This window comes from Coptis chinensis, chromosome 7, assembly GCF_015680905.1.
Source record: "Coptis chinensis isolate HL-2020 chromosome 7, ASM1568090v1, whole genome shotgun sequence".
Lineage (NCBI taxonomy): Eukaryota > Viridiplantae > Streptophyta > Magnoliopsida > Ranunculales > Ranunculaceae > Coptis > Coptis chinensis.
Window position 1 is genome coordinate 82,544,872 of NC_141462.1, and position 10,129 is coordinate 82,555,000.

Sequence of the window (10,129 nt, forward strand, 5' to 3'; positions counted from 1 at the left end):
TAGTTTTTAAGTTTTTAGTCGTGGGTTTTGTTGGGCTTCCATTTTGAGTTGAAGCAGTTTTTCTCTCGGCAAGTTTTTCTCATTTTTTCTCCTCTTTTTTTGTAATACCCCTATTGACGTGTAAGTACTATCAACAATGACACCTCTTACAACTGCTACAAAGTGTTACCTTGCCATCATCAGCAAAGGCAGAAAAATAGAAGATGCTTAAGAAGGAGATTAGAATAAAATAGTTAATGTTAACTCTCTTGATTGACTACAAATCTCTTTAATATCCATAAATAGTGGTTGAAATGACGAATGTACCTTCTGAATTTCTCAGTAGCAAGCATTATCGATGATAGCTATGAGAAGTAAAGCGGTCTGTTATAGACACAACTCTAGCCTTGAATTGCCATAGGAAAACTCTCCACTCATAAGGCAAGTTGACCTTCCAAATTCTTTAGTTGTCTCTAGCATCGTTCTTTCGAAGAGCATAATAATAATTGGTATCCACATTCCAAACTAATGAGGGCAATCACACAAACAAACAGAAATAGGAAATCAGATATTCAATAAGTCTGATATGGGTTTCGAAAGAATGAGCATGATAATCAGGTACTCCTCTTCATGGTTTAATATTTGAAAACCATCATAGACAAATGTGGAATGTGGTCTGTGATAGAAGGCAAATAAATACTTAATTTACTAATAGTGCAATTACAAAAAAAAGTTCACTCTTAAAAACATGAGACAAAGGTTTTGGACGCAGTAAGAAAGGTTCCGTGAATAATGAGGAGTACCTATCATGTATATGGGATTCCTATTGCATTCTCCTTAGGCACCTAATCGGACAACTATCTTCTTCATCGATTGCATTCGGCCCCCGTCTGATTTCAATGAGATCTTCATTCCGGCCAATAGCCCTTAGGTAGAAGTATTTAGTGGCACATCGAGAAGAGCATTCCCTTTAAGTGGTTTGACGGCATAACCTGTCCTTGCACACTCGCACCATGTATCTTCCTTCGGTTGGCTTTTAGACCGATGTTGGTAGAATATACGATTGTGCCATTCAGAAATTATAATTGGAATAATAGCCAATAAGTAAATAGTAGTGTTGAGGAATATCCTTCCAATCACATACCTCCGGGTTTACGGAAGAGAGTCTCGCCACCATGAGAGACATTTGATAGATACAACACTATCGTTGCCATCAATGACTCACGTCAAATCCCAATCTAGCTTTATCGCCATAGTAATCAAGACACTCTCTAGTATCTTCATGAACATAATGCATAATTTGCACAGCCTCACTATTCTCTGTAAAGTATACAAACATCTTTTCATATGTACATGTACACGCATCAAAGGCAACAACGATATAACAAAATAAAATTGAGGCCTAGAATCAAGAGACCGACAAAAGCACAATACCTTTAGGAAGAAAAATCCACCTTAAATACGGGTCCTCAATCCTCGCTACAATATCATCATTGACAAATGTAATAAAATTAAACGGTCTATGAATAAAAAATGTGATAATTGAAAACGCAAGTGTATAAGAACTTGATAATCCAAGAAGCAAACACTATGTTTAAAAACACAAAACCAATGGAAATATAAGTTCGAACGAATAAGATGTCAAATTGTCTTATACCGTAGTAATTGGTTGTTTCTCTTTAATTTGTTCGTCTATTTTTGAGTATAAGAAGACAAAGTATATTTTTAGTATTGATTAAAATGACTAAATAAAGGACCAATCGGCCTAACACATAGGAGAGAAGATACCAAAATGAAGGTCAATCAAACAATCACTAATTCACTATAGTCCAAGTGAAGTTCTTACAGATAGATATTCATTTGATTACTTCGTGCAAGAGGTGAAAACTAAATACGTAAGCAAGTTCAATTCTCTTGGAATCCAAAGTAGAATTTCAGAATCTAAGATATGAATCCACTATAACAGATACTACATCGTAATAGGCAGTTAAGACATGACATACCTAGAACTTTCGGGCAAAGGAGACGTTGGGTAGGATCAAGTCTGAGCATTCCAGTTGATCAAGTCCTTGGCGGATGCAGATATGTGATCAGATGGAAACCGCAAATTGGCAGCCCCGATAGAATAAAAATCCTCAACTTAGTCTTCCCCAAAATGGTGGCATCCCAATCGGAGAAGAATGTAAAGAATAACCCCAAAGACTCCGCACATCAGCAGCTTGGTTGTAGCCCCGCCTAATACCTCGGGGCTATATAAAATGGACTTCCAACCCCCCCCTGTAGACTTTTCCCTGCTCATAAAAACCAAATTGTTTACACCCCACTACGCCTATTATAAGTTCGGGTTGATTCGATTCCCCGCTTGCATAGTATTGCGTTTAAACTCGATATAACGTGAGCTATGCTAAAGGGTTTTTTGCAGCTAGCTACATTAGGTGATCTATCAAAGCTTCAACCAAGTCGGTCTAACTCCAACATAGTTTTAAAGTTGGTCTAACTCCAACAGAGCTTCAACCAAGAGGAAAATACCTTTGTGTTTTGCCAAAAGGAGAGGCGCTCACGGCAATCCGAATTGTTCTAGTTCTTGCCGAAAGCATGCGCTTCCCATCGTACATGGCTATCCCGCTCTTACTCTAAGCATACTCGAAAGCGTGCCAATTGTACTTGTCTATCTTGCTCTTGTTTTAAGTGGAACCCAAAGTGTTGCCTTCGCACATGGCCATCTTGCTCATGTTCTAGTTGTTGTTGGTCTTATCAAAAACAAAACCGAGGAAAGTTCATCGGGTAATAGATAATGAAAACTACGGTAGTTCTTATTTGTAGTTAAAAAGACCAATATGAAGCACACAAATCAGCAAAAAATGGATATGAGTTTTGATGATTTACAATCACTTAAGATAAATAAAAGATCCAAGCCTTGTAACTTATCAAACAATTGTCCGGCTCCAACTCAAGGAAATCACAAAAAGACATTAAATCTATTCAAAATGAATGATTTAAGTTAGAGTGCTAAGCATTTAAGCCGTCTATGCACCAATTTGCAGAAATTCCCATGTACTTATGAACAACTTTAACACCTCTTCTCGAAGCCTCACTTACATAAGAACGAAATACAAAAAAAAAATTGTTCATAATGTCCTAAAATTGCTGATTTCTCAAGTAAATCAGGCAAGTACTCGGTAAAACTACTTGTGATGCTTAGGCATTAAAACTAACATTCAATTAAAGAGAAGAGTCCAATGGTGCCACCTCAGGCTAACATGTAACGTGGAAACCAATTCAATAATATATAATAATGACGCGCATACTTTCCTAGACCTAGACACCATAAATCAAACGATTTGGTGTTAAAATAATATGTTTTTTGTATAAAAATATTTGGTAATGGTAGGTTTCCAACTTCCGTAATACCTAAATAAATCATTCCAAGGCATAGTAAAAAATAAATCGAAGTTGAATAACCCACTCAGATAGATATACAAATACCGATAAGAAATTTAAATAAAACTCACTTACGTGAGTGATGTGCATTCTTTACTAACCTGGTTTCGATCTCGCTATCGATAAACAATTAACTAATTGCTTGAATTGTTCGTTTGTAAGAAGCATCCAATAGCCATTGTCACAAGAATTAATGCTTAATATTCTCCATACTTCTTACCCATTTCAACTATATCTATCCACTTGCATTGTCGGATAAACCTAAAACCATTACCAACATTGATGATGAGCATTGGAAAAGGATTTGGGATAATACAACACCGAGATATGAGATATGCATTTAAATTTTTCACCATATGAAGGTTTGGGACCTTACCTCATAGAGTGATCTTGCATTACCAAAATGAAATTAATTGATCCTTGAATGTAACACCGGGTAGAGGTAATGTGCTCCACTCAAGTCTAACAAAGTGTTCTATGAACCTACAATGTTAACCCTATAAAACATGGATAGTGTCGCTAGCCTCACAAATTTTGTCACCCTTCTTACCCGCCACACAAACACTTTTTGAAATTGTTATGGGACTTGATCGATGCAAAAATTATGAGAATTCATAGGTGAACATGATGAAAAGCTACACAATTATCCCTTTATCCATTTCCACCGTAATTATATCCTAAATTTGGTGGAGTGGATCGAGGAAACACCGCTAGCTCTTTTGAATGCTAGAAATTTCAGTTCTTTGAAAGGTTTAGAGTTTTATCTCACCTTCTTCTTCTTGCCACCACCTTTCTTCTTGATCTTTGTCCCCGTGAGATGGCCTTGCCTTGATTTCTCGGGTCATTCGTCCACCGCTTTTAGTGGGTCAGAACTCCCGCAGAGCATGCATGAGATGTAATCCGATCTCGACCCATTTGGCATTAACAACACTGAATTTTATATGGGCAACAAAGTCACCTGAAAGAAGACACAAAAAGCTTCAAGTGTGTTTGAAATGTATAATAGTTGTGCGTAACCATGCTTATCACCTCAATCTATCTTTTCATGCCATCACCTCAATCTATCTTTTCACGCTTTTACCGTGTTTCTCTTGAAGAAACAGGATATGGTCGCAAAAGGTCATGGTTCACACATTCAACCAATCCCAAGCGAAGCTCGCTTCTTCCAAAGCCCCGATTGAAATTGCAAAACCTTGGTCAAGGAAAAGAATACAAAAATCAAAACACATCAAGAATAACTCTACCACAAAATTAATAAGAAGTTTGCTAACCTTGCAATAAATGGCATGATGGGGAATTTCTAACTTATTTCGCTAAAGATAAATTTTGAAGCTTTCATCTTTAAGTGATAGTTCTTGTCAACTGCTCTCTTATATATAGTAGTTTGTTTCTCATCTAAAAGCTTAGGCTGTGACATTACCAACCACCCATGTTTGGCATCATGGATAAATGCACTCGCTAGTTCCGGGATGTTCATGGTATAGGCATCACCATAAACAGGGGTGATTAAATATGCATTTAGCTTTTTGTTCCTAGGGAAGGAGGCGGAGAAAGAAGGTTTTGGGGACTCGTGGGGTTTAGAATCTTATTTTATGGGTATAATTTCTTTTTTTCTCTCCTTATTTCCTCGTGGAGTAGTTTTTCCTCTCCCGATTTCGCGTGAGTAAAGTGGGTACTTAAAATTTGCCTCACGTGGACACTCTCATAGAAAAGGAAAAGGGACTGCTATTATATACACGGTGATGGCAAAGTGGCTAAGGGGAGGATGGGTTTTCAGAGTAGTTTACCAATGGTTCCAGCTTCTTAGGTTGTATTCGGGTGGCACACTCTCTTTGGTTTGTGTTATACTCTAAATACTCTAAACTTTGATAGTCTAATCTATGTACTAAGAAAATAACTTGATTCTAAAATAGACCTTACTATTATATATATAAAGGTCCCTTATATAAACATGTAAGTAGTATTACTAACTTGGTTGCACGTGACTGTTGTTTGTTAGTGAATAAGTTAGACATACTTATTTTCCCAGAGATTGCTAGAGATGGATGCACCACATTCAACCATCAATTGTCGAAGAATTCGGGTAGCTAGTGCTTAAAATGATAATGGGTTACTAACGTGAGGGAAAACTTGCCTTCAATTTGCTTTATGTCGTTGAATAGCTTACTTGAAGATCAAAAACATGTTCAGAATTTCAGATCGTAAGACCTTAGGAATCAAAAGAGAAGCATACCACCTTATAGTGTGGTGTTAAGCCATTGAAAGCAAGTCCCATGGGGTGGCAAATGAATACCATTGATTGAGGATGGGGTTACAAACATAGTGCTTCCTTGAAGAATGACAAAGATGCTAAATAAACCATTGGAGGAGCTTTGAGAACCCCAATACGGGGGCAGAGAGAAACCAAGTGGATCACGTTCGATATAATCAATTTCTCGTTGCCATTTCATTTCGAGGAAAACTGCTTGGTTATCAATGGTATTCAAATCAGGAGGAAAAAAACTGCTAATAAAAAAGATAAACTAAATAGAAAGTAATAGTCCCAATTAATTACGATCAAGATCCCATTTAAAACCCATTGATCCAGAAAAAATACTTCTTTTTGTTAAGGTTCATATATAACGCACATGTTATATATACGAAGTTTGGCATAGAAAGGTGACTGACCAAACAAATTCTCTCAGAAGAAATGGGTAGAAAGGCAATTGATAAGATAAATCAATGTTCTTCTTTTCCCTTCTCATTTTAACTAAAGTCCTACCAAAATAACATAGGTATTATCTATACATACATGAATTACCATATAACATTTAAATTAATATTGCAAATTGTAAAAATGAATCACACCTGAGACGCAAGAATAACAACATCCTTTTGGAGATAAAGTGTGAAATGGCTGGTGAGATTGAAGCTTCCAGTAAGCCATTTTCCTGGAGGAACAATAAGTTGAGCCCCACCATCTGAACTAAACTTGCTGAGATCAGCTATTGCTTTTTTAAAAGCCTCTGTATTTGAGGTCTTTCCATCCCCAACTCCTCCATATTCAGTCAACTGTGCTTTTGACAACTCATCGCTAGGTACTCACCTGAGTTTATATTAATGGTTGCACGACATTCTACTCTACCTACACTTAGTAATCCTAATAATACAATAACAAAAACCATCTCCATTGCCTGTGTAATGCAACAATAAAGAAGTGAGGAAAATGATTAATGCATATAGGATGAAGCCTAAAATACTCGTGATTTTTTTCATGCATGTTGTGTTACAAAAAAAATCAATGAACTTGGAAAAGAAGTGATACCTTAAGACTGAAGTAGAAGAAAATTGGGGATTTTCTAGAGCATAAGAACTGTTATCAACAACGTAACTCCCTTCGTAATGGTTGGAGAAGGTCCACTGTCACCCGAATCCGTAGAAACCGTCCACCATCAAATCCATGCTCTCGATCTCAATCTTTTTTTATATTTTGGAAAGCTCTTCGCCACTTTCAATCCCATCGCCCGGGTGATACAATCCAGAGGGATATTTTCAATATGGAGCCAAAAAGCGGTTGAAGTAAACAATGATGCCGATACTTCCATGGGTCCATGGAATCAACACCAAAAGGTTATTACCAAAGCTCCATGGCCCTGTATTAAGTGTTCTCTCAGAACGCCCGTTGGTCCGGGAACTTAAACCGAAAGATCTCGACGGAGACCTTCGAGATTTTCAACTAAGAGGCACAGCCCCAAAGCTTCCCCATACTCTTTTTCTGAATCCGCCAATGTTAGTCACTTTGTCGGAGAAAACTTTGCCCAGTAGACTATTACCAACGAACTCCTTCTTGAGTGTCGTCTTCAGTGATCTTTATACGGGAGTTCTCCTCTGTCGTAAGTGAGAACTTAGAAAGCGGATTCGCCAAGAATTCATCCATGTCGGTGGAACAATAAAAACAAAACAAAAGACCCTAGCTTCCACACCCTAGCTTCCACGAAAAAAAAATCAATGAACTTGGAAAAGATTCACCGAAAAAAAAATCAATGAACTTGGAAAAGAAAAGTCATACCTTAAGACCAAGAAGAAAATTGGAGATTTGCTAGAGCATAAGAACTCAAGCATAGTTAGAGTGGGGAATCAAATTGGGAATTTGCTAGAACATAAGAACTGTTACAGTCAGAGTGGGGAATCAAATTGAGTTCGATGACTTTTTTTATTCTTTTTTGAGTTTGAGAGAGTTTGGGGTTTAGCTTTTTGAAAAGAGGCAGAAATTTCTTTTGAGTTCGATGATTTTTTTTTTTCTTTTTTGAGTTTGAGAGAGTTTGGGGTTTGGCCAAACTCTCACAAACTCGTCCTGATTTCTCGTGAGTAAAAAGGGTACTTAAAAGTTGACTACGTGGACACCCTCACAGCACTCCAAAAGGGACTGCTATTATATATATATAAAGATGATTACCATTAGTAGGTCGGTTAAGTAGGTCTGTGTATCATTACTGACTCAAAACCACATTCTCAAACTCGTCTTCTATTCAAAGCTTGTTCAGTTGTTTGTTGCTACAGCTTATTAGGTACTTACTTGTCTTTGTCTATCTACTAACTACGTTAATAAGTTTCGATTGTTTTTCAATTATCTTAGAAAATATCAATGATACTTGTATGTTACTGTGATGTAATTGAGGCTTTCAATTAATCACGGCCAAAACAAGAGTCGCAATGAAACTTTTCAATGATCACGTGGACAAGAAGAAACGTTTGGTGGAGCGTTTCGAAGAAGGTCACGTATTTAAATATAGTGTAGATGAGGAGAAATATGCAATGGAGCTTGTTAACAATCGTGTGGACGAAGAGGAAACTACTGCTGCGGAGCCTGCTGAAAATAAGGTTTTTCTTTTGAGTTATGAATTGTTTTGTACTGTGGTATGGTGAACGCCCAGTTTAAACAACTAGGACACAACCAAAGGCCCTTCCATCCAGTAGTTTTTGCCATATACACAGAGTGGACGGCTTTCGATCACCCTCATTTGTATACTACTTCTTGCTTGCAGAGTTGCAGGACATTATTCGTAAATCTAGCACTAGCTCTGAATATTGTTATAGTGCTAACCGCTTACTTCAATTCCCTATTCTTCCATAACTTGAGTCATTCTTTTATTTTATTTTGTATGCAGTTTCTCATTGTTTCTCTATTTGATTTTTTTTCTGTTTATATATGTCCTCATTCTTCAGGGTTAATCTGTATAAACTTCTCCTGAGCTATACAATTGAATTAAAGAATAAGTGGTTCTCCATGCTAATATATGAAATTCTGAATCAAGAAGTTCTCATTGCAAACTCTGCATTATCTCTTTACGATGTTTATTTTTATGTCTGCATTTTTTATGGTATAGTTTAATGTTGTCATGCAATTCATCTTCTATGTTTTGTTTGGTATGGGTTTTTTATCTTTCTTTTTGGTGTCTACCATGTACTCGTCCCTGCTGTTGTTTTATTGACCATTCTTCTTCTATATTGGTACTAAGAAATGTTTCGCTCTATTATTGTGTTTCTATGTAGATCATGAAGATAAACATGAGGGTGATGAAAACTATTCCTTTAGAAGTGATGGAATACTTACACTATAAGGAAAGTGAAAGCTAAATTTTCAGAAACTGAAGGTGTTTCAATGATGAATCTAAAGAAGTTATTCTTTGGTGCTAATAGCCTTGACAGTGATAATAAATTGGTTGATTATGGCATAAAAGAAGGTTCTACTCTCAATCTGTTTCTCCACTCTGGAGCCAAAATACAGATAGAGGTGAAGCTGTCACATTATAGTAAGACAATCAATGGATACGATGGACACCATTCGTAGTGTCAAGGCCAAGATCCTGAGCAAGGAGGGAATCACCGGAAGCCAACATGATCTTATCTACTTGGGAGAAGAGCTCGACAATAGTCGAACTCTAGCAGCTTACAACATTGAAGCAGGGTCCATCCTTTACGCAATATTTAGATTTGGAGATGCTATACAGATAAGTGTTAGCATTGAACAAGACAAGAGAACTATTAATCTTAAAGTGAAAAATTGGTATACTATAAGGAATGTCAAGAATGTGATTGAAAGCATGGAGGGTGTAAGGGAGTGATATCCCCCTTTAGGAATATCAGGCGCGTACTCAGCACGGTGGAAATATCACACCGACCTGTGGAACCAGATCGCATCTACAAGCTAAGAGAACGCTTCAAAGACGGTTTTGCGACAAAGACGCGAACCAGGCTATAACGCGGATTCGCCTTTGCCTTCTAGAAGCAATCATGAACAAAGAGGCACATGCACGTAATCATCGCCACAACCCTACTAACCACCGCAAGTAGTTACTTGCCCGCACTACTAATCTCCATCATCACAGTAGACCTATAAAGATAGTTCTCGCGCGCCTCCTTGATCTAGACCCTACGTAGGTGATACACTTTACATGTGGTGGGCGAGGATTCATTCTCAACATCTATAAATACCCCTCCTATGAACTACGCCAGACCTGATTCTTCTCTCCCTCACAAATCAAGAGCAAGATACGTAGGCAGTTCGCTTCTAAACCAAACTCGGTCCCAATAATAACCCTTTCCAGTTCCTATCCAACTGTATTTGTAAAGGAAAGCTGAATCACGCCTTTACATTGGCGCCGTCTGTGGTCTCGATTACTTGAGACATCATCTTCATACAAACTAAAAGAACCAAACACCAAAAACC